This window comes from Benincasa hispida, chromosome 9 (assembly GCF_027475165.1).
Source record: "Benincasa hispida cultivar pf3 chromosome 9, pf3_genome.v1.1, whole genome shotgun sequence".
Classification (NCBI taxonomy): Eukaryota; Viridiplantae; Streptophyta; class Magnoliopsida; order Cucurbitales; family Cucurbitaceae; genus Benincasa; species Benincasa hispida.
The window spans coordinates 81,934,958-81,960,407 of record NC_143486.1 but is presented as its reverse complement, the minus strand read 5'-3'; the positions used below and the strand labels follow the sequence as shown (position 1 = coordinate 81,960,407).

The window sequence follows — 25,450 nt, the reverse complement described above, 5'->3', positions numbered from 1 at the left end:
TGAGTTTTTTCCTTCATTTGAATTCTCACTCTTACTTCTTCCTCTCGTTTTTTGGTCTCACTCTCGCTTCTTCCTCTCGTTATGATTCACCCTCCAACTTATATCTTTTATTTGAGAATAAAAAGATGTCAACATAAACAGAAGAAGTCATTGAAAAAGAAAAGCACCCGAAAGAAAGAAGGGTGGAAAGGAAATCTCACAAGAAAAATGAGAAAAAAAGAGCGATGCCGGAAAAGAAAAAAAGGAAATCGCGGAAAAACAAAGGACGTCATAGATAGAAGAAATTATTGAAAAAGAAAAGAAAAAGAAAAAGAAAGAAAGAGGAAAAGCAAAAAAAATAGAAAGAAGGAAAAAGAAAAAAGAGTTAAAGTGGTAAATTTACATGATGATGACATCAATAGAAGATAAAAAATCAAGTAAATTAGAAAAGTGAGATCAAATTTCAAGATTTTGCTTAAATAGGCCATCGGTACCAATTTCCTTTATGAAAGGGCTTCGTTATGTTTTCCATTCGGGCAACCATTGCAATTAGCATGCATGCGATTTTTATTTTTATTGTTTTTATTATTATTATTTTCCAAAGAGAAGACGTGATGGTGGCTTTATCCCTTCTTTTTCCTCAAAATTTTCCATTTTTATCTCTATAATGTTTTTTTTTAATTCAATGTTAAATAATAATAATAATAAAATATTACATATTCTCAACATTTTAGTTGATCTATCACAGTCACATGAGAAGGTTGACTTGAGGAACCAACTCGAGTATAACACATGTTCTTATGGGATATTTGGCAGTCCAAGAGATTTGGATTGAATAGGTTTAAAAAGTCCACCCGATATTTGACTTTCCATTTAAAAGAAAATGATGGATCTAATAACCCACCATTTTACTCTCCAAAATACTAGCCCTACTAATGCCTATTTTCCCTTACTTCCCTCCTAACTCTACTTTGATTTTTCTCTCTTTCCTTCGTCTGTCACTTCACATTTCTTCCATTCTTAACTCTTCTATTTTCTCTCATCCTCTTCGTCTTCCTCTAATTGTCTTTTCTTGCATGAAATTTTTGTCTAAGATCTACTTTTTTTGCGAGTCCTTCGTGTAGATCTAATTTTGTTTGAAGTTCTTTTTTTCATATCTATTGTTTTTTCGTAGTTTTCATTCATGTCTATGTCTCTTGGGTGTTTTTTGTTGAGACTTACTTTCCTTTGGAGTTTTTGTTCGGATTTACTTTTTTGGGATTTTTTTCGTGGGTTTTGGATATGTAGATCTATAGATTTTTAGGGTTTTGTGTGGTTTTTTTTTCCCATAGTTTTGGACTACTTTTCTCTACATGTTAGATTTGTAAGATTTTGCGTGATTTTTTTTTTGTTGGATTTTTTTGGGGTTCAATTTTTTGATTATGTGTTCAATTGTTATCTTGGAGTTCTTTAATTTTTCCTTCCTTTTTTGTAGTTCCCCTCTTGTTGCTTCAATAACGCATGATCGTTTTTTTTTCTCTTTCTCAAATTTGGTGTGCGATGAAATTCCTGGTAGGGGCCAATGATTATTGGAGCTTGGTGAAGGGAGTTCAATCATCCCTACAAAAGGTTTGTCTTTTATCCTTTTCTTCCATAGGCCGATGATAATTATTTAATTCATGCTTTCCTATTTTCTCTTCTCTTAATTCATCCTCTGTTGTTTTTGTATTGATCTGTATTATTAAAAATATATATATCTAAAGCATCTATTTCTCATTTGAGTTCCTTGGTGATCGGTTAATTTACCATGTTCTTGTGTTTTCTTGACAATATATTGGATTTCATGTACAATTTGTTTGTTGGAGTTGGAGTTCCTTGTTTTTGTTCTTTTTTTCTTTTTTTTTAAAAAAATAAATTTGGAATTGGAATTTGTTGGTTTGATTTTTCTTCTTCTATGTTGTTGGTTTTGTTTTATGTTAGTTGGATTTCTTCAAATGAAATAAGAATGTAATATCCCTAAGGCCTCTTATTTTTTTTTCCGTTTTTGACAATTTTGTGTGATATATTACATTTTAATTAATGCAAAATTAATGGTATAATATTAAAGAAATTTCTCAGCCACCTATTTATGCGAACTTCACCCTACCTACTTTAGTTAATTCAACATTACTCCCTCTTCATTATGTTTAATGAAATCACTGTTCATCATTTCTAAGGGTTGGTGCACTTAAGACACCCAACTCCACAACCAACCACCCCATAATCTCTTCTATTTATACATGTCCTAATCTCTTATTTCTATTTTGAGAAATTTCTACTGCTTCCATTTATTTGGATTGTTGGTGAGTACTTCTATCCATTCTCTGTTTTTTTCCATCACTTCTTATTTCAATCTTGTGGAATGAATTATATATCTTGATCTGTTTTTGTTTCTTTCCCCCCACCCCATCCTACTTCATTGTTTTTACATTCATACAAGGGTAGTCACGAATCGAACTACTGTGTTGAAAGAGGTACCATTTCCTTTCCATTCTTTTATTTCCACACTTCATTTCCAATTAGTTTGAGGTTCGTTAGTTTTACGTTTGGAGTAAATTTTCTTATCATCCAATATTTGTCAATAAATTTTCGTGAAGTATTTGTAATGAATTGAGATTTTGCATTATTGCTATGTATGTATATATATATATATATATATATATATATATATATATATATATATATATATTACATATATATTGCATATGTACCTGGACATTTGTTGAAGATATTATTATTTGCTTGAGGACATTATAGGAATGAAATAAATTTATATTTTTCTAATTCTATTAATTTTTGGACCTTCAAATGCTCATAACCGTATGAATAGAATACGTTATGTTGAATCCATTAAAAAAAACGTGTACTTTAATTTTGAAGGGTAACCAAATTGCACAAATTTTCAACATTTTCATTTAGATGTAAATAAATTTTTTGTTGTATTTAATCGGAAAAAATCAGTTTAATATCCAAGTTTAAAAGGAGTTTATGTATTTAATAGAAAAAATTGCACAAGTTTATGGTATTTAACCGGAAAATTTTAGTTTTTTGTTAAATAAATAGTACTTTAATTTTGTTATTGTTTTTTTTATAAAAAAAATGGTGGTAAACAAATCAGTTTTTGGTAAGCAAACAAACTATTTCAAAAAAACAATCAATTTATGGTATCCAAGTTTAAAAAGGAAAAAATATTTGGTAAAAACATCAATAAATATTTGGTAAACGGTTTTTTTAAGAAAAAACGCTTATGGTAAACAAGTTAAAAAAAGAAAAAGAAAAAAAAAAAAGAGTTATAATTTAGGATGAATGTAATTGGTAAATAGTTGGTAAAAAAAATTAAAAGAGAAATAGTTGGTAAATAGATTTTACAAGAGTATAGTTGTTAGATAGGTTATAAGAAAACATGGTTTGGGATTAAATTTTTAGATAGTTCATAAAACATAGTTGGTAAACATATGTTTGCTAAATTTGATCCCTTCTTAGGTCTAAGTTAATGAGATATTTGTCAATATATTAATTGTAAAGATAAGCCTAACAAACCATTACTTATCAAGACTTGTTTATAAGAACTCCTAACTCATAACCATTGGAAGTTGGAACTTCTAAATTCTAACCCCGAAAAAATTTTGGTATTGATTACCCCTATTTTGAAAATATAGGTAGATGAAAAAACCCAAATTCTGTGTGGTATTTATGGTCGTAACCCAGAGGTCTACCTATCCTTACACAAATGTCAAAAAGTTAGTGAGTACAAGGGGGCATTGCATAAGTCATATGAAACATTTGATGAAGCAGAGCATGCATATAGGTCTTACAGTATAACACACGCTAGACCGACTATAGTTGTCCCTAACGGACCAGTGCAGTAGGACAATGTAGTACAATTATTACAACTATGATAGGCTTTATTTTTGGGATGATCGTAATATATACTTGGCTCAAGATAGTAGGACATGAGTGATGTACTCAGTTGTCAAGACTTTTCATCTTGTAACTAAACCTAAATTCATTAATTCTAAGTACAATTCAACCTTTCAGGATCTACATGCTTCCTCCCCTTACTCTAGTAAGATGAAGATTGTTCAAAAGCTATTTACAACCATAACAAGTATTACAGAGTCTCAGAGACATTTTTTCATGAGATTGGCAGTGCTGCTTAACAATAATAGAAGGGTAGAATAACAACCAACAAACATTAGACACTATATTTGGCAGTTGACGTTCTTCTACCTCATTTACAAGAGTGACTTAGCGTATTTTGAAAGTACTCGAATGGATAGAAGGACGTTTATGATTCTATGTAACATAATTAGGATGACAGGATGTTTGGAACCAAGTAGATATGTTAGTATTGAAGGGATGATTGCAATGTTCCTATACATTCTTGCTCACGATGCGAATAATTGAGTAGTACACACACATTTTTCGAGATCTGGCGAGACGATTTCGAGATACTTCAATACAGTTCTTAGAGAAGTAATACAACTACACATAGTCTTGTTGAAAATCCCCGAACTGATTATAAGTACATGACTGATCGACGATGGAAATGGTTTCAGGTACAACAAAGTTCCAGGACCATTCTATGAATGCATCTAAAATGTGACCAAAATGGAGAGTTTATCTTTGTTACGCCAGGATGGGAAGGCTTGACCGCCGACTCTAGGTTCATGAGGGATGCAATTGTTGATGCCCTAAAGTCTCGTGTCCTGTAGTTTGTAAAAGTATGTATGAACACTTGTGTTGTTAATATATGATATTTACTTCATATCTTGTATTTTTCTCAGTTAATTGTTTTATTTGCTTTATCAAAAACCAATAAACATAAAATCCCTGGTTATTTGTATGTGACTCAAGCATGTATGTGGTGACATACAAGTGGATCATGTCTTGAGTGATAACCAAAATGGTCTATAGTAAATGGACAAAGGAGGGAAACCTTATCTTGGTAATGCTACGGACGCGACCCACTTTGTAGAATGGTCACAAGTGTTGTGACCTGTCACATATGGCCTGATCCTGATTATTCGTATTGGGGACATGCGAGCAGGGCATCCTATACAAAGAGTTTGTATAAGACCTGACCACGAAGTGTTAACGTCTCGTTATATAACACCGTTCATGACAGAGACTTCACTTCACTAGGATGACTATAGGTAACATGACCTCAATTCTGAGTGAATTGGGAACTCTTGCCATTGAGAGCGATCCTTTGATTTGTATGGGTGCGAGTGGCCAGGTCGTCGATTCAAACCTACCATTTTGGGGATTTGTCTGATTTGGGAGCTGGGAACTCAGCTACACAAGATGGAATTCACTCCTTCCCCGAGGCAGAAGTAAGTAGATAGATGGCTCCCTTAAGGGCTGATTCTAGGGCTTGAAGGATGTGGCACCACACACATTCTCTTGGCCCGAGAAGTGTTCACACATAGTTGGACTATGTTGTATTGTTCATTAGAGGAATCAGTGATACTTAAAGAGTGAGATGTAACTATAGGAAAAAAATGGTAAATTAGCCCAACTGTACTTACGAGCATCTGTGAAGGGTCATCGTACTCATGATTGATTATATGCGATGGACACAGAAATATATATGTGGTAAGAAGAGTTCAGCTGTTGGTCTTTAGTGGAATGCCTGACAGTTAACGAATGGTGAATCTCGTGGCTAAAGAGTTTAGTCAGCTATTCACGTACCATTGGAGCTTTGCGCTACAGGTCCATTAGGTCCCCTGGGTAGCTTGGATAAAGTCGAGAACCAGTGTTTGGGTTAATTTAAAATGTTCAAATTAACAAGAGGAAGTTCAATTATATATGATATAATTGGACTGGTTAATTATATATGATATAATTGACTAAATGTATGAGATACATTATTTTAGAGGAAATTAGATATAAATATGATTTATATCAAGTTGAGGAGAAAATACTATAGTAGATATGTGATATCAAACTATAGGATATAAATATAATATGATTATATTTATTTATTAATTAATTGATTAATTATATGATAATTAACCAATTTTTCCACATTCGGATGAGGGTAGCGGGCATCGTCGGTTATGGTAACCGATGAGTTAAAAATGAAAAGAGGTTTTCATTTTGTATCGTACATTCATTATTTTTCGACCGCCCAAAAAGAATTCGTGAGACGATCACCCGAAAGCCCATACGATAGTAGCTCTTCCGTCTAACCGATCGTCTACCTCACGATTTCTCTAAACAATCGTATATGTTTTTCCTAAACGATCGTTCAGCCTTTCCTACACGATCGTGTAACTCTTCTATATGATAAGCATTTTCGCTATACGATAGCACTGTATTATCTCCCACTTGCTTATTGTCTACACGACTCATTGTCCTCCGTCCTCTACCAAACTCACCAAAACCCACTCTTTGGGTTTTTACGCCGAGAATACCCGGGGTTCATTAGTGGTAGTGTCGTCCCCGCTACAGTGCTCGTGTTCGTATTGATCATGCTGTTGCAGTCGACGTTCTCGCCGGGTGTTGGTAGATCTGTTGGAGGGATCCGCTGCGTTAGGATTCAGAAGTATGAAGAGAGTCTTCAACTGGTATGGAACCCTTTCCCTGTTATTTATCATGTTCTGAGCATGCCGATAATTAGATTTATGTACATAACTGTATGTTTTGAATATATATTTTTTGTATTTCGGTCACTGTAAAATCGGAGCGATCTAAACACGCTCATGGTACTCTCCATATGAGATTCTTCAGCAATTATTCAAATGCACAGACTGAGGGTTCCAAAGGGTATTAAAAATCAATCATGTACATAATCAAGCTTGAGTAATTGCATGAATAGGCGGATTACAATCCTAAACTTGTACAAGATACTGCTACCTGTGTGATACTACCCAATACTGAAGGATTTTTTACTCCGTATGAGGGGAGTGCTTCCATCTCTCAGATTGGCGTGACCTAAGCAACGCACCGACAACATCGAGAGAAATTTTCAACTTAAAGCACTTTTCAACAATAAATTTTATCGAGCGAGCATTTAGACTGTTGAAAGGGCAATGGACAATTCTTAGGGGAAAATCCTTCTACCCCGTATAGGTCCAATGTCGAACGATAACTGCGTATTTCTTGATTCGCAGCCTAATCACAAGGGAGATGGGGATAGGTGCTTTACTTGATGAGTCCCTAAACAAGAATTCTACAGTTGTTGTTACAGAGGGGGAGAATATTGAATTCCTTGAGACATCAGACGAATGAACCTGATTTAGAGATGATTAGGCTACCGAAATATTTTTCCAGTGGCAACGTTCATGATTGTGTTTTTAAAAAAAATTTAACATCTAATCTACTTGTTGAACAATATTTACATACTGAGGGAAATCGAACACGAGGATTTCCATGAGCAACGGAAAGATCATTCCAAATTACAATCGTATATGAACATTACAATTACAATAAAAAACGGAAACATATGGTTATGCATTAAATACAGAAATTACAGCATGATATACAACAGATCAAGGACAAGAGCAACATACTTTAATAAACTCATCACAAAGCTCCTTGATCATGAATGCTCGATTAGCGCAACACAACAACACACGAATACTCGTCCAACACGACCGCTGCACTGCACGAACACCGCGCACCCGAACTAAGCGATCGCCTTGGTCACGAACACCCAGAACAAAATGAACGGCCTCCACAGAACCTCGATAGTGTCGAGTTGAGTATGACACCACCAAGAAGAATACCAATATTCTTGGTGTGAGAATCTAGAGGGTGAGCTCTATGTGGACTTGGTTTGAGGGAGAAAGTAGAAGGAAACACAATCGTGTAAATGATTGAGCAAGTGGGAGATGGACGAACCTATCGTATAGGTCGATGCCCAATCGTTTAGGAAAAGCTAAGCGATTATCTAGCAAAAGCTATGCGATCGTTTAACTCATCGTTTAGCTGAGTATCTATCTTCTACTAACACTCCACGATCGTTTAGCTAACTTCAAACTGTCGCTTAGTAAATCTAATTTACTTGACAACTCTCCGTGAGAATTTTCCGAGATTGAAAATCTCAAAACATAATTTTTTTTTCTTACTAAAATTAGAAAAACATTTTTCCTTTTAACTCACGGTTACCATGAAACCACCAATACTCTCCCACTCAATTGGTTATTAGAGAAAACAAATAATTATCCAATAATTAATATTATTATAAATATAAATGATAACTAACTTATCATAATATATTTATAACCTATAGTTTTAATATTTCATCTCATGAAACATACAAACCATAGCTCTTTTTCTTTTCCATGGCACTTAATGTAAATCTCATTTACACTAATCCTCCACTTAATGTATCTCATATACTATACCGATTATATTATATATAATCGAATTACCTCTTGTCAATTTGAACATTTCAAATTAACACCAAGAACTGATCCTCAACTTGAATCCATTGAGCTACCAAGGAAACCTTATGAACCTGTAGCTCGAAGCTTCAACAGTACGTGAATAACTGGTTAAACTCTTTAGTCACGGGATCCACCATCCGTTAACTGCCAGGCACTCCACTAAAGACCGATAGCTGAACTCTTCTTACCATAGATATATTATGTATCCATTTTAACAATCAACAGCGCGACAACCCTTCACAAATCGCTCATAAGTACAACTCGGCCAATAACCATTATACCCCTGTAGTTACATCTAACTCCTTAAGTACCATTGAATCCTCTAATGAACATAAGTCATAGTACTACTATGATTGAGTCCTCTCTTCCAAAGAGAAGTTGTGGTCACTATGTTCAAGCCCCAGAATCAGCTCTTAAGGGAGCAATCTCTACCCCTGCTTCGAGGAATGAGTGAATTCCATCTTGTGTATTAAATTTCCACCTCTCAAATCAGACAAGTCCCCAAAAAAGGTAGGCATGTTGAGTTGGCAATCTTGTCACTCTCACCCATACTAATCTAAGGACCACCTTCAAAGGCAAGAGTTCCCAAAACACTCAAGATTGAGGTCGTGTCACCTATGGTCGTCTAGGTGAGATGTAAGTCTCTAGTATCAACGGTGTTATATATAGAGTTTATGTAAGAGTTAAATAATATGCAGCAGAAGTATTAAGGATCCATAAACATTCTAATTCACTAATTTTGGCAAAAACTGAAGCATGTTCTTCATAAAAAATGGGTTTTCAGAACATACCTTTGATGAACTCTCCAAGAAAAACGTTTGTTCAGCTGCTGTTTTCACTTGATATCAACGTGAACCACCTCAAAGTCTTCCCAATTATGCTCTTGGAGCTTTAGGCAGAGTTGTGGGACTAAAGAACAGCTTGAAGATGTGAAGAAACAAGAAAAGCTCACAACAACAAGTTGAAGAAGACAGTTTCTTCTTCACCGAAATTTTTCTCTCAAAATTCTGTATTCCCCCTTTTTTCTCCAATAACTTCAATCTTCTTTATATATTTAGATGAACATGCAAAGAGATGGAGTGCATGGCTTACAGCTCATGCTTGGAGAATCAAAGTAGAGAAGATAATAGTTTTTGTGTGAGCATAAAGATTATGGTAATGGAGAAAATCCATTTTCCATTTTGTGCAACCATGCAAATTGTTTTTCCATTTTTTTTAAAAAATAAAAAATTATTTTAAATCATTTTATTCAAAATTTTATTTTCTTAAATTAATTAAAAAATTAATTAATTAAATATCAAATATTAAATTAATTTTTGCACAATAATCATCTTCATATATTTAAATCATATTTAAATATTTATTCTCTTGTTCCGTTTAATTTGAACATTTCAAATTAATTTCTCAAGCTACCCTAAAACTTGCCCATTTATGAGCTAGTAAGGAGACCTCGCGGACCTACAGATCATGGGCTCCAACGATCCGAGATTAATCGGCTAAACTTATTAGACCGATCTAACCCCCATTCGTTAACTAATGGGTGATTCCACTAAAGCCCAGAGCTAGATATATTATGTCCACTTGATATAACCATGATTAGTAAGTTAACCCTTCACAGGTTGCTCGTAATAACAGTTGGTTCGAATCTTTGTTTTACCCCCGAAATTACCTCTTGTTCCTTAAGTTCTACTGACCCCCTAATGAACAATTGATTTGTGATCCAATCAACAAATCGAATCCCTTTCAGGCCAATGAAAGGGTGAGACCTCTTTTTCGAGACCCAGAATTAGAACTTGAAGGGAACAACCTCTCTACTAATCCTAATCGGGTAGGAGTGAATTCCCTCTTGCACCTATGTTCCCAGCTATTCATCCGATCTTATCCCCAAAATGGTAAGCTTATTGAGCAGAGGAAATTGGTCTACTCTCACCGTTTGCAGATCAACCAAACAAACAGGAGTTCATAGTTAGCTCAGGATTAAAGTTAAGTTACCTAGGTTATCGCTTTGAAATAGTCAGTCTTAAACAGTAAATAGTGTTATAAAGTAAGAGGGACAGGTTTCGTGTCCGATCTTGTACAAAACTCATTTGCACAGGACACCCCCACTCCTCATGTCTCAATATGCATGAATTAGGATTACTTCGTATGTAGCACTTTACAACTCTTTGTAACAACTACAGAGTAGCCCACATCCAATAGTGTTACTAGAATAAGTTCAAGTATTTACTCGAACCTGATCCACTTGTATGTCTCCACATAAAGTTCAAGTCTCATATAATAGTCAAGGGACTTAGGTTTATTGGATTTCTAAAAAACAATATATTCAACAACAACTTTATCGAATTCTCAGAATAAGTTCTAATGTTTACGAACCACAAGTTTTAGAACATAAAACCCAATAGTCTAGTCATCTCGTTGTTCGATCTTATACAAACTCTTTGTATAGGACACCCTCGCTCACATGTCTCCACATGAACGGTCAGGATCTACCATCTGTAGTAGTTTATAATACTTGCAAACCTCTACAAAGCGGGTCGTATCCGTAGTGTCACTAGGATCAGATATCCCACCTTAATCCTTATACTACAAACCTATTTAAGTTATCACTTAAGGCACAATCCACTTGTATATCACATTTACATGCTTAAGTTTAAATAAGATAATCATGGAGCTTTGTTTATTGGATATGAGTAAATGCCAGAATGAAATAAGAGTTATTGTATTCATAAAAACAATGTGTATCATTACAAACAACAAGACTCCAAGAGAATTAGGACACTAATCCCAACATCTAATCTACTTGTTGAACAATATTTATGCACTTCATTTATGTCATGAACGTGTTTAATTCAACTATTTGACTTCATGATTTTTTTTATTGATGTGTCACGAAATTGTTTAATTTTGAAAAATGTCTTCACCACGTATACATGCATGTATCAGAATGGTAGTGTTGGGGTTGATGCCCTAAATCTTGTAGGGTCTTGTAGTTTGTAATTGTATTATATAAACATTTTATTTATTTAATAAAATATAAGATGTTTTAGTTAACATTTAGTAGCATCAAACCCACAAACCAATAAACTAACATCCAAGGTTATCGTTTGTAACTTAAACATGTATGTAGAGACATACAAGTGGATCATGTTTAAATGATAACCTAAATGGTCTATAGTAGATGGATAAGGTTGGATACTTTATCATGGTGACACCACGAATACGACCCATTTTGTAGATGTTACAATTGTTGTAAAGTGCTATAAATGATCTGATTCTGATCATTCATGTAGAGACATATAAGCGGGGGTATTCTATATAAAGGAGTTTGTATAAGACCAAACCACCGACTAGTCTCATTATATAACGTCGTTCATAATAGAGACTTACATTTCACCAAGATGACCATAGGTAACATGACCTGAATCCTAAGTGAATGGTGAACTCCTATCCATGAGGGCGGTCCTTTGATTTCTATGGGTGAGAGTGGTCAAATTGCCGACTCAATAAGCCTACCATTTTGGAAATTCATTTGATTGAGGAGTTGGTAACACAGCTACATATGACGGAATTCACACATTCTCTACAGGTTAAGTAGATAAATTGCTCCCTTAAGGGCTGATTTCGGGGCTTGAATAATGTGACGCCATACCTTCTCCTGGCCCGAGATGTTGGATTTATGTCCTAAAATTCGTGGTTTGTAAACAATAAACTCATTCTGTAAATTGATAAAATTGTTTTTGAATATATGAATTACTTATTTTGTTTTAGAAATAAATCCAATAAACTAAAATATCCATGACTATTACATGAGTACTTGAGCTTTATGTAGAGAAATAAGAGTGGATCAGGTTTGAGTAAATAGTCAAAATGATCTATAATATACAAATAAGGTTGGGTGCCTGTTACGCATAATTTTAATCTAAGCTATAAGTCCATGTTCCCGTTACCAGTTCCCCAGCAACGATGCCATAAACTTGTTACGCATAAAATGTGATGATGCCATAAACTTGTTGACCTAATTTTAATCCATAAACTTGTAACGCATAAAATTTAATCTAAGTTGTTGACATAAAAATTGATACTTCTATTTAAGCATGTGGACAAATATGAATATGAATGAATAAAATTTATCTTCTTATGTCATACAACGCAGGGATGATTGTGATGATATGCGATACTACTTCTAGATGTATGCGTTATTAACGATATGCTTGTAGTATGCTATGCGTTGTCACAAGTTTCCTTGCGTTGAAACCAAGTATAATTTCACCGCAAGTTTCTCGGAGTGATCCAAGGTCAAACACAGAGATTGTTTTAGGTTGATTGTGTTACGTTCGTGATATATGCGACCGGGGGTTTTTCAATTCAATAAAAGTGTGGTTTGTACATGCGAATAAATTAAATTATGCAGTAAAGTAAAGATAAGCGATAAAAATGCGATAATAAAGTAAATTGCGATAAAAGTAAAGTGTGATAAAATAAACCTAAGCTATGATGATACAAGGTACAGGTTACATGATACAAGATACCGAGGTTGAGACTGACTGTGAAGATTATACAAAGGTCGTGTTATGCGGTGGCAAGGCTTATGTGCGAAGCAAAAAGAGAAAGGATAATTAATACAAACATCGCAAGTTTCTTAATTGCATTAAAGATATAAGTACGGTTCCGCTTTGGCTTGGCATACACCTCTTGGTGATCGGCCTCGTTTCCCATATCTTTGTGGTGAAACAGGGACGAACGTAGTGAATGCAAGTTTGCTTCCATCTCTGGAAGTACTTCTTGCTTTAGTTAACGCATTCTTCTAACCTTCTCTCGACAGATCAGAATGGCATCTTCACTTCTGCTCTCACAGGTGAAGACGTCATCTAGCATGCTTTAGCTAAACATCTTTATCTCTTTAGCACAGATTAAGTTACTTGTTTAATTCATATTAATCACCACGGGATTAAGAAAACATCGTGGAAAAAGCGATTAATGGAGGAACGAAAATAGACAGAAATGTGAAAATGAAAGTGATCATGACATTTAATTATAAAATTAAGCGTCTGATACATGTTTGTGAATGATTTAGACTAAGAAGATGAAATACAATTGATGAATAAGAGTTAGAAACAGAAACAGAAGAGTTTCAATGTCTTGACACCGATCTGGATGGAGAGATTGCTTGCCGGCGTAGATGGAGTGAATGGAAGGATGAGCTTCCCTCTCAAGCTTGCTCAACCAGTAGAGTTGATTTAGGTACAGAGCTTCAACGTGGGGATTTGAAATGATTCGCCCTGAGACTCACCTCTCGGCCTTGTCTCTTTTCTTCCCAGATATTCTCTGATCAACACTCAGATCATCCTCTCTCTCAATAGCCTCGTATAAATTATCCCGTATCAAGTATATTTTTCCAGTGAATTCTTTAAAGATATTTATGGATGAATACTCCGACTCTCTGCCGTGTGGTCCCCACTTTATTGTTATGGAAATTTCGAGAATGGTGGAATAAATATTCCTTCTGTTATGCAATCAATCCGTCGAAAATGCACAACGGTTAGTTGTACACGTGCCAAAATCCTCCGTGATTGCGTTGCTCATTTGCATCTTCGACCGTTTGTCTGCATGTGGTGTTGGTTTTTATTACCGCATGCGATTGAAGTTGCGTTGATCGCAAAGCTCTTGATCGATTATCGCATGCGCCGTCATTGCATTGATCGTCTATTCATTCCTGAATGATGGGCGCAATGCGACGTAGAACGTCAATCTTTTGAGCTATGAGCACATACGGTGATTTGATTTCCTGCAAAACAAACTTGAAATATTCTTTTCTACCATCGCAATGGTGTTAGTGAGTGTATTGACGACAATTTATAATCATTGCATTTCTTAGCCAATTTCCATACAATTAACAGAACTTTCCTCTCTTTTAACCGCAATATCTAAATAAAACAGTATAAATAACTTGTATTTCTACAAGTTATCAGTGCCTTATTCTGGTAACACTATCGAATGAGGCCCACTTTGTAGTTGTTACAAGGAGTTGTAAAGTGCTACAAACGAAGTGATCCTGATTCGTTCATGTGGTGATATAAGAAGTGGGGGCGTCTTGTGTAATGAGTTTGCATAAGATTGGACCAAGAAATAAGTCACTACTTTATAATGTTGTTTACTGTTTAAGACTGACTATTTCAAAACGATGAACTAGGTAACTTGACCTTAATCCTGAGCTAACTATGAACTCCTGTTTATTCAGGATTATCATTAGATTTGCATGAGTGAGGGTTAGTTCAACAGCGCTGGCTCAATAAGCCTCCCATTTCAGGGGTAAGACTAGGTAGATAGCTGGAGACATAGGGTGCAAGATAGAATTTACTCCTACTTGCTTTCAAGGATAGTAGATAGGTTACTTCTTTAAGTGTTGATTTCGTGTCTTAAACAAGGGGCCCCTATCACACCCACTCCCAAATTACTCTTCTTAATCCAAAAGTGAATGTGACGACAGTAGTTTCCAACCCTTTTGTGGCACTTACTGCCTAACTAACATCCTTAACCTGCTTAGATCCCTAGAGTACATATATAACATTCACCAAACTAATGAAACTTTAAAAATAACCTTAGAACACTAGGGATCAACAATAATATAATTACATCATATTAACATATACAGAGTTCAGCGGTCCTAATATATTTTACTAGTCCCTAATATGAGCAACACATATGTACAAACATTTATTGAGTAAACACCTAAAAGTTATCTCTAGACTTTGAACTTTTAATTGGAGTCCTTGAGTGACAGAGCAGGATGACAGCTAACCTCTGGGGAGATGACCACTACCTGGGAAAAGAAAAACATTTGAAAGAATGAGCTACTCGCCCAATGAGTGACTTAATAAAAACATAAATCTCATGCTTAAATTGAAAGCTAGAAAACATAATACTAGAACTAAAACATGCCAAGCAAATATATACATAAAACTTTTAAAACCATTGTATCTAAAAACACAGCTAAACTGATTCCCAGTTGAAAGATAACCCTTTTGCTCGATCTCTCAACGTCGGATATCATGTTCAAGAGAGAACCCTTTTGTTCAATCTCTCAAACATTAGCCTGGACTGGGGTGAGAACCCTTTTGTTCAACACCTTCTAGCCAATGCTAAGAAAGAACTCTCGTGGTTCAATCTTATCATCGGGTATCATGTTTAAGAGAGAACCCATTTGTTCGATCTCTTAAACATAAGTCTGGGCTGGGGTGAGAACCCTTTTGTTTAGCACCTTACAGCCAATGTTAGGAAAGAACCCTTTTGTTTAATCCTACTGAAATGATTAACTGTCATACGTGCACGTAGAGCAAACTGGATCCTGACGTCAAGGATCATAACTGAAGTAGGGTACCACTGCTTATTACTGAACTAAGTGGATTATTATGATATCTTCTCTAAGTACTTCGGTATCATAATCATAAAATAACTGGAACAAGGTAGTACAACTCAGATACCTTCTCCTTTTACTTCAGTATTGAGCTGAAAATACCTTATAGGAAAACATTGTCACCAAACAAGCTTACTGAAAACTTGATCTCATAAAACATAGTTTTCATAAGAATATCATTTGCTAATGCATGCTCAATAACATTAAGAGCACATATGCTTTAAAACATAATACAAATACTTGTAACTTAAACATGTTATAGAGTCTTCTTTTGAGAACTACCATTGTTAAACCATTGTACCAAAGCATATTTCATAAACTTTGTAACTAGCATGCGTTTATAAACTTTAGAGAAATGCGTTGCTTGGAACTTCTTGTAAAATAACAAACATAAAAGTAACTGTTAACAAAGCATGGATTATTAAAATATTTATAAACCATTTATAAATCATTTATAGTCACTCGCAAGTCCTTCAAGTTTACTTCCTTAAGGCTTGATAGGCTTTTCCAATGGGAGTAGAACTTATACATAAAAGCATACTACTTAGTGTTTACATTAGCCTTCCTTTTAGGCCTACTCAATAAATCAAGCTCACATGCCAAACCATCACATTGTGCCTCCTACCATTCACTTTGAGGGTCGGACACTTAGCCAATTTGGAGGGATTGGATGTCAAAAGAATGCAACCTTTGATCGCCTACACTCCCCACACTTAGAAAAATTTTGGAGCATCAAACTGCAAATTCAATTCCAACAACTCATAACTAAATTTCCAGAACTGATCTCAAGGAAACTCCTTCCACAAACTTGCTTAGAATCAAGTTAGAAACATTACCTTAAACTTTCAACTCAAAATTCTCCGTCGTTTGATCTGGAGATTCAAACCTTCATCATTGGCCCCAATTCAAGCAGTTGCCTGCTTGTTTAACAACTTCCAGTTCAAACTTCAAAAATATATAACTCGATTTCCAGGCCTCATCTTAAAAAGTTTCATTCTACAAAGTTGTTTATAACTGAGAATATTACCTCAAAAGTTTGGCTAAAAAATCTTCTTGATTCGTCTTGGAGCTTTAATTCTTCACTGATGGCCTAGATTCACCTGAGAAACAAACCCTTCATCTTTATTTTGCTCCTTCGGCCTTATTCCAGTGAGTTTTCCCTCCAAAAATACAGCCACAGAATATAGACACATAGAGCTTTCGAATGCCATTAAAATTACACGAATAGCCCAAGTAATTTGTTCAAACCAATTAAATGAAGTCGGCCTTCCTGCTTACCACAGCCCAAAATCCTGCATGAAATCTCCTTGGGCCACTTAGCCCACTAATGAAGATTAATGGCTGAGATTTGATTAAGCCATTTTCTTTCCACTCCATCACAGCACAATTCAACATTAAATCTCATAGGATAGCATGATCTCCTCTTGGTTTCCTATACTTAGCAAAAATTTGACCATTCTTTCCTACATAGCCATCCGAGAGTTCTCTTGTTCTTTAGTTTACTTTCTTTCTCCATCACTCCTAACCAAAACATAATATCATTACAACTCATTCGAAGACATCACATAACTTACACTTGCTTACTTAAGATAATTAGGGTTCGGATTTTATAGCCCCACCCTCTCATTAGCCTGAGAGGGATTTTGTTTGTTGATTGGGTCCCAAACAAATTGTTCATTAGAGGATCAGTGAAACTTAAGGAATAAGAGGTAATCTTGAGGGTAAAACAGTCATTTGACCCAACCGTTATTACGAACAATCTGTGAAGGGTTAACTTGTAATTATGGTTATATCGAATGGACATAATATATCTAAAGTGAGGGGAGTACAACTATTGGGCTTTAGTGGAGTGACTCGGTAGTTAACAAATGAGGGTTAATTTGGATTAATATATAAATATTAACTTCATGAATAGGGATTCATGGTAATGGAATTAGTGACAAATTAATTTAATATTTGATATTAAACTAATAGAATTAATTAAATTGTTTAATTAATTATTAATTATTAAGTTTATTAGAAAATTGATTATTGAACTAATTTTTGTAAAATTAATAAAATTTCTATTAAAGAATTAAAATTGGAAAAATTATTGATTTTGAAAATCAATTTCAAAATCAAAAAAGAAAAATGAAAATGAAGAAAAATCCCAATGTGGGACTTTCCTACTTTCGAGCAAGAAGGTTAATCACCTTCTTACACATAATTCCACCACCAAATTCAAGGAGTAGCTGGAATCACTTCAAGTGATCAACTGAGAGTCATGTAATAAAACCACTTTTGGTTGAGTGGAAAAGTTGATGCAATTGCTGAATTGCTGAATTTTGAAAGTTGAAGAAGTTCTTCAACAAGCTGAAAAACTAGAGAACCTCTCCTCCAATTTTCCTAAGTTCAAGCTTGTTTTGAGTCCCACAACTCAATCTAACGCTCATAGAGAATAGTAAGGAAGCTCTAGTGATAGTCCACAACAAGAATTGGAGAAGATTGCAACTAAATTCCGAGTTTGAAGAGGATCTTCAACGGTATATAATGAAACCCTCTTGATACTCCATGAACATGCTTAATTTGAGATCAAAATTGAGGAACTAGAATGCTTAATGATCCTGTTTTCTTCTGTTGTGTGTTTCTGTAAACCAACATGAGAGGATTTTGGTCATAGTTAGACTATGATTTATGGTTTATTAGAGGAATCAGTTGCACTTAAGGAGTTGGATGTAACTACAGGAGCAAACGGTAATTTTGGCGTAATTGTACTTACAAGCAATTTGTGAATGTTCATTGCACTGTTGACTAGTTATATCCAATGGGCACAAAAATATATTTCTAATGTGAAGAGTACAGCTGTCAGTCTTTAGTGGAGTGCCGAATAGTTAATGAAAGTTGAATAATTTAATTAAAGGACTTTAATTAATTATTTAAGACCATTGGAGCTTCAATTTACAGATCCATGAGATCCCCTCTATAGCTCAACAATGATTTAATGAGAATCAATTTCGAATTAATTTGAATTGTTCAAATTAAATGAGGGAATTAATAAGATGTGATATAATTAATTTAATTTAATTATATATAATATAACTACTATAATATATTTGATGTATTATAATATAACGTTTAGTCGAGAGGAAATAAATATTTGAATATGATTCAAATATTAATTATAGGAATTGGATTCATATAATTGATTTTAATATAAATATGATTTATACTAAATACCACTTTGGTTATATTGTATATGATACAACATTAAACACCACCCCCCCCCCCCCCCCCCACACACACACACACGCACACGCAAACGCACCCGCACACACACACACAAGGGTGGGAGATAATTTCCCTTTCCTTCCTTCTTTTTGCAGTTTTTAGTTATTCTTCTTCACATAAGGTTTTTTTTTTTAAAAAAAAAAACTACTCTGAGAAAAACTCTCTTGCTCTTCTCAATCTTTTTCCCTCTCCAAAAATCATAGAGCCTATAAACTTTTGTGATTCTCATCCCGGATAATACAGAAGGCTCCAATTGGTGCTGGCCATTAGGGTTTCGAGTGATCAATTCCGGAGAAAAGGAAATATGTGAAGAAAATGTTTTTCAAGGGTAAATCTCTCTCTCTAATCATTTTCTCAAATTTTCGGCATGTTATAAATTTAATTTCACTGCATAATTTGTATTATGTATTTTATGATTCTATAAAATAAAATTGGGACGATCTTCATGTTTTCGCTCAGAGTCCTCAAAGGTTATTTTCAGGCAGGTGATGGAAAAATATCGAAACACACATGGACGAAAGTTGATGACGCTAGGTTGGTAAATGCCCTAGTCTCTTTTGGTGGAGTTTGGTTGGAAATCCGACAATGAGATATTTCAGCCAGGATATCTACTGCACTTGGAGCGAATGATAGAGGACAAGTTGCCCAGGTGTGGTCCAAACCAGAATATTAAATTCAAGATTAAGAGTTTGAAGAAACAATACTTGACAATAACAGAGATGTTAAATCAATCAGGGTTCAAGTGGAACGAGGAGTTCAAATGCGTTCAGAGGGACAAGGAGAACTTTGACGTCTGGGTTCGAGTAAGTTAAAAAAAAAGTGAACAATGTACACCACACCTGTTTTCGTATAAATTATAATATTGCTTTTATGTACCAATGCAGAGTCATCCCAATGCGAGGGGTTTGTAGAACCCATTATGATGAACTATCAAATGTATTTGGGAAGGACAAGGCAACCAGTCAGTCCTGCGAGCCCCCGATGGTGATGGCGTCAAATTTGTTTAGGAAAATAGAGGACGAGTTCAGCTAGGATCACAGGAATACCATACCCCAGGTAATAAATAAACCCAATTGCCAAAGGATACAATGGAAAAAGATCAAGTAGATATGTCCATGGGGAAAGTAGTTGTACCAGATATGGGGCAGAGCAAATGTATCAACGGAGCCATATAAACAAACTCATTGCGTGGCAAACGGAGAAACACGAGCTAGAATTTGGACATCAAAAGGAAGTAGTTCAGGCCATATTTGGAATTGAAAGACTAATTGCTAATGATAGATGCGACCTAATTGATATAATTGGTATGGACATACAAAAGACGGACCTCTTCCTCGTTGTACCAGAAGAGGCACATAAGTGGTATTGCATCCACCTACTTGTTTGGACCCATTAGATTGATCAACTAATATTTCAACCTAAAATATATATTTTGTGAATTTGTTTTTTGGAACGACCACATTTTCGGTCGTTTAATATTATTTTTATGATGTTCAAAAGAATGTAACTTTACTATACATACCATTCTCAACATCATTATGAAATGAAGTGTAAATATTCTATGAACAATTTCAATTTGACATAGACGATACATATTATATAAACATAAACTATAAAGTTATTGAGTTATTCAATGTTTATGTGTACAACATGTTAATTTTTTTATAATAATGTTAAGTTAGCGAGTTTATATATATATATATATATATATAAGTAATTGAGGGTTAAAAAATCATTGTCAAATAGAATGAAGAATGTTGATTTTATTGCAATATAACATGTATTTTGTGAAAAGAATAGAGTTTTTACAGTTTTTTAAAAAGAATACGTTGAAAAGAATCTATTATGTTTTACAAATTGGAAAAAATTAGAGTTTTTACGGTTATTGTCATAAAAGAGTTGAGAAAACAGGTGTATAGTTGAAAATTAATCAACAATAACAAAGTAAAAAAAGCAAACAAAAAATAATAAAAGTATAACCAATTTCATTTACATAAATTATACTAGATACCCAACTCAACTCACCTCTGCACCCCAAAACAAATTTTCAGACTTAATTCAACTTAACTTAGCAATTCAAACACAAACAATAATTACCAACTCAACTCTCACTCCAAACACAAACAATTTAACTCTGCAGATAATTTAATTCTCCAGATAATAACTACCAACTCAACTTTCTGTTTTTATCGCCCACCAAATGCCCCCTTAAAGAGAGATTTGAAGTTTAAATCTTATCTTTACGTATAGATAAAGATATGTCTCAACTTGTAGAGTTGTAACGATTCATTGACTAATATTTAATTATGTTTACTATTATCTACAAACGAAAATAGTAAATGTATAAGATGATAAATTTCGATGTGATATGGTAAAAGGGGCAAGAATAGGATGCAAGCAAAGTGTGGAATACATTCTCGCCAAAACTAAATTGACTAGAAAAGGGAAGAAAATCATGTATGATCAAGATTGAGTCAGATTTCTCATCCTGTTGATCGGAAAATTAGCATCTCCCTCTACTATATGATATAAGTGAACTTCCCCCTTTCTTTATTCTTCAATTCTTTCACTCGCCACTTGTTATAAGTAGGAGTGTGCAGTGGTCAGTTGGAGTTAGTTTTTTGACCAATCCGCCATCGAACCAACTATGGTCAGTTTAGTAAATGTTTAAATCGATCTCAATCATCCAGGAGCGCAGACATACCGTCAATAGGTTTTATTCTTTAAATTGTTGGTTTGCATTCTTCCCAAACCGATTCTGAATGACCCTCTCCTCTTCTTCGATCAACCACTTTTGATTTGGTCGGTCGGCTCAATTTTTCGGTATATCATGCTCACTCTTTGTTAAAAGTTTGTTTGAAGAGAAATAAGCGAAGGTTTTGAAAATTAGAAACAATAGATTAAATAATACGAGACATGTTATTTTCATATTTTTCTAGGATTATAAAATATAGGTAAAATTATAAAACTACAAAGCTATGTGAATGTTTGAAGCACGTACCCTAGATCGTGGTTCATTCTGTCGAATCGATGAATGTCTTGATCAGTGCCTGGATTGTGATTCGAATGGTGCAACTCTTGGGCTTTACGCCCTAAAGCTTGTCGATTTGTAATAAACATTTTCTTGTTAATTAATACAACAAACTTTTATTTCATTTTGTATTTTGCATAACATTATAAAATATTGGGAAAAATCCAAAGTTAATTATTCAATAAGAAGAGATCTTAATCCAAGACTCAAGCCTATATATATATAGAAAGCAAAAAAACAAAAAACAAAAAGAAAACCAAGGATGCGGCCCTAAACGAAGTGCCATCCAAGGTTATATCATTTGAGTTAATTATATAGCTCGTGGAAATTTAAAAAAAATAAAAAAAAATAAAAACTTTATAACATTGGATTTTTTTTAATATCAAAGATGGAACCCTAAACGAATAAATTAAAAAAATACAAGGATGCTACCGTAAACAAAAAGTCATGTATTATTTATTCCAATAAATGATACTAGAGAAGAAGAGATTGTAATCATTGTTACCTCAAGTGAAAAAAGGAAGGAAGAGACACAAGATGAAACGACCAATAAGAGAAAGATAAGCCCTTCCCCTTTTATAGAATCTCTTTAAACTTCAAACATAAGTCTTTTTAAACTGATATATATGGAGATAATCAACGGAGTCGGTGATTGGAGTTGTTCACCTGAGTTGATTGCCAAAGGTGGTCATTGTTAGAGTTGATCATCGATGCTAGTTTTCATTGGAGTTTGTCATCGAATGTGATTTTTCATGGAAACTAATGGTCTGAATTGGTATATGAAACATTTCATTGAAGGGGAGATCCAAAAATACCTGAAAGTGATTACAAAAGAGAAATTTAATTGGAAACTAAATAAGAATGACTCAAATGTTTAAGTGGTTGCTTAGATTTGCACCAATACAACCCAATAGATAGAACTAAATCTATAAAGTGATCAAAGCTGAAAGAAGGGTCTCGAAAAAGATGTTTATTGCCCTCACCCCACAATGTCCAGAAGAAAGCTCGTAAAAAAGACAGCCAAAGGGTTTTCTTAGTACCATGAAATGGATGACCAACCAACAGAGAAGCAAGAATATCATATATTATGAGAAAAAATCGTTGACCAACCAAAAGCTTACAACATGATATGTCAAAAGCACAATGCCTTATGGGAAATGCACAGAAAGATTAGCAGTAGATTTTGAATGCTTACGAGACATGTGATACCAAGATAGAGAGATAGTCATATACATTGGAGATGATCAACAGTATTAATAACATCAAGGCTTAGTTCTCATAAGGAAATTTTGAAAACGATCCATCCGAATAGCTTAATAAACTTCCATGACATGAGGATCAACAGTACTCATCAAATCATCCATGCGAGATTTAACAGAGAATGATGAAGAATGATCAAAAGCCTAAATCCAAGTGTCAGGAGAAAGACGGAAGCTGACTAGAAATAATAATTGAGACAAAGAAGCTCATTCAAGAGTTTATAAATCATTGAGAGTACGACGAAGGCGCAAATCTCAAGCCTCATGTTCCCCAATCCACACATCAACCATTTTAATACCAAGAAAACGAGTAAGGCAAAACAAATGAGGAAAAATAGTATAAAAAGCATCACAACTAAGTCAAGAATCCTTCCAAAAAGAAATAGATGTATCAGTACCAAGCCGAATTTGGGTACAGTTAGCCACTAATTCAATAGTATGGCAAATAAACTGTCAAGGAGATTTAGAATATCCACAAATAATAGTCGGCCATATAAAAGAGGGGTATAATATTTAGTCACAATAAGCTTTCTCCACAAGGCATCTTTTTCATGTCGAAAACTCCAAACCCATTTAGCTAAGATAGCTAAATTCCGATGCTGAAAATTGCCAATATGGATATCACCCATCAATTTAGAGCGTTGGTGATCTCCCAATTCATAACATGCATCTCAACCTCACCATAAACCCCCTCCCAAAAGAAATCACGAATCAACTTTTCCAACCTCTTAATGATGTCAGAAAGAGCATGATAAAGAGATAAGTAATAAGCGAACAAGTTAGACAAAGAAGCTTGAATAAGAGTATGTTGACCCCATCGAAGGTAGACCTTGCTGAAATTTTTGTTGGAGGTGACCTCAGTTATCGTCGAAGGTGGTTGTTGAAGTTGATCGTTGAAGTTGGCCACATGAAGGTGATTACCAGATTTATTACCATAGTAACATTTGAGGGAGTGAGAGTTAGATTGAGTTGATTAAAAAATAACAAACTCAACTCTATCAACATTTTAAGTTGGTGGACCAAACAATTGAGTTAGTAATTTTTAAATTACCAATTCAACTCAACGCATGTCAGTGAGCCAATATTTCAATAAGGATCAAAACAATGCTTCTACTTATTCACATAATAAAATATCAAAACTTTCAATTAAAACACGACTTAGTGACCTTTCATACTACAACTAAAGAAAAAATTATCGAATATTGTTGTCGTTCTAACACACAACTAAAGAGAAAAAAAAATAGGAAATTTGTCAGAAATAGCACGTTTAAGTTTTTACCTTACAAAATAACATCTTTTTTTAAAACTCGTAAAAATAGTTTTTCTCGGTCCATCTCGAGCGAGATCGATCACAAGATTTTAGTTAAAAAAAATAACTTTTCCCAACTTATCGACTATTTGGGTCTTTCTCAATACATCTTACCAAATTATACATTGAGATTATGTACATTTCGATGTTAATCCCAGACAAAATAATACGAAATTCTATATATTTGAGCTTTCTCGATGAAATCTTAAACATAACTAACACCGAAACTCATATATTTGAATTTTCTCGATAGAATCTCAAACAAAATTAACGGCAAGATTCTATGTATATCCCAAATCTTTTCCATTTTTTCGAAAAATTTGATCTTTCTCAAAATTTATTTAAAAATTTAAATCAATTTGGAAGATTTATTTTGATAATTAGAAAATCCTTAGGATTTTGAAAATTCATATAATTGTAAAAACATAAATTATGCCAAAGATTTGAAAATTTACGTAATAATTTGATATAATATTTAGTAAACATAACCAAATTTAAAGAAAATTTAAAAATAATATAAGATTTGAGAAGATTACATAAGAAAATCTCGACGTATAATCAAACGAGACATAAAAAGATCCAAAACAATCGATAAGTTAAAAATTTTGATTTTTTAATTAATTCTCAATGGTCGATCTCATTCCAGATGGACCGAAGGAAACTATTTACGAGTTTTCAAAAAATGTGTTAGTTTCTTAAGATGAAAATCTAAACGTGCTATTTTTTACGATTTCCTAAAAAAGTATTAAATGTAGTCGACTCAAAACCGTTTGGATG

At 34.1% G+C, this 25,450-nt stretch overlaps 1 long non-coding RNA gene across 1 annotated transcript; it reads left to right on the top strand.

Annotated features, from left to right (window-relative positions):
* The first annotated feature begins 911 nt into the window (after nucleotides 1–911).
* LOC150034111 (uncharacterized) lies at nucleotides 912–4,765 on the top strand. The gene is made up of 2 exons (XR_016531817.1): nucleotides 912–2,471; nucleotides 4,036–4,765. It is a non-coding gene; the product is annotated as an uncharacterized LOC150034111 (long non-coding RNA).
* The last annotated feature ends 20,685 nt before the right edge of the window (nucleotides 4,766–25,450 follow it).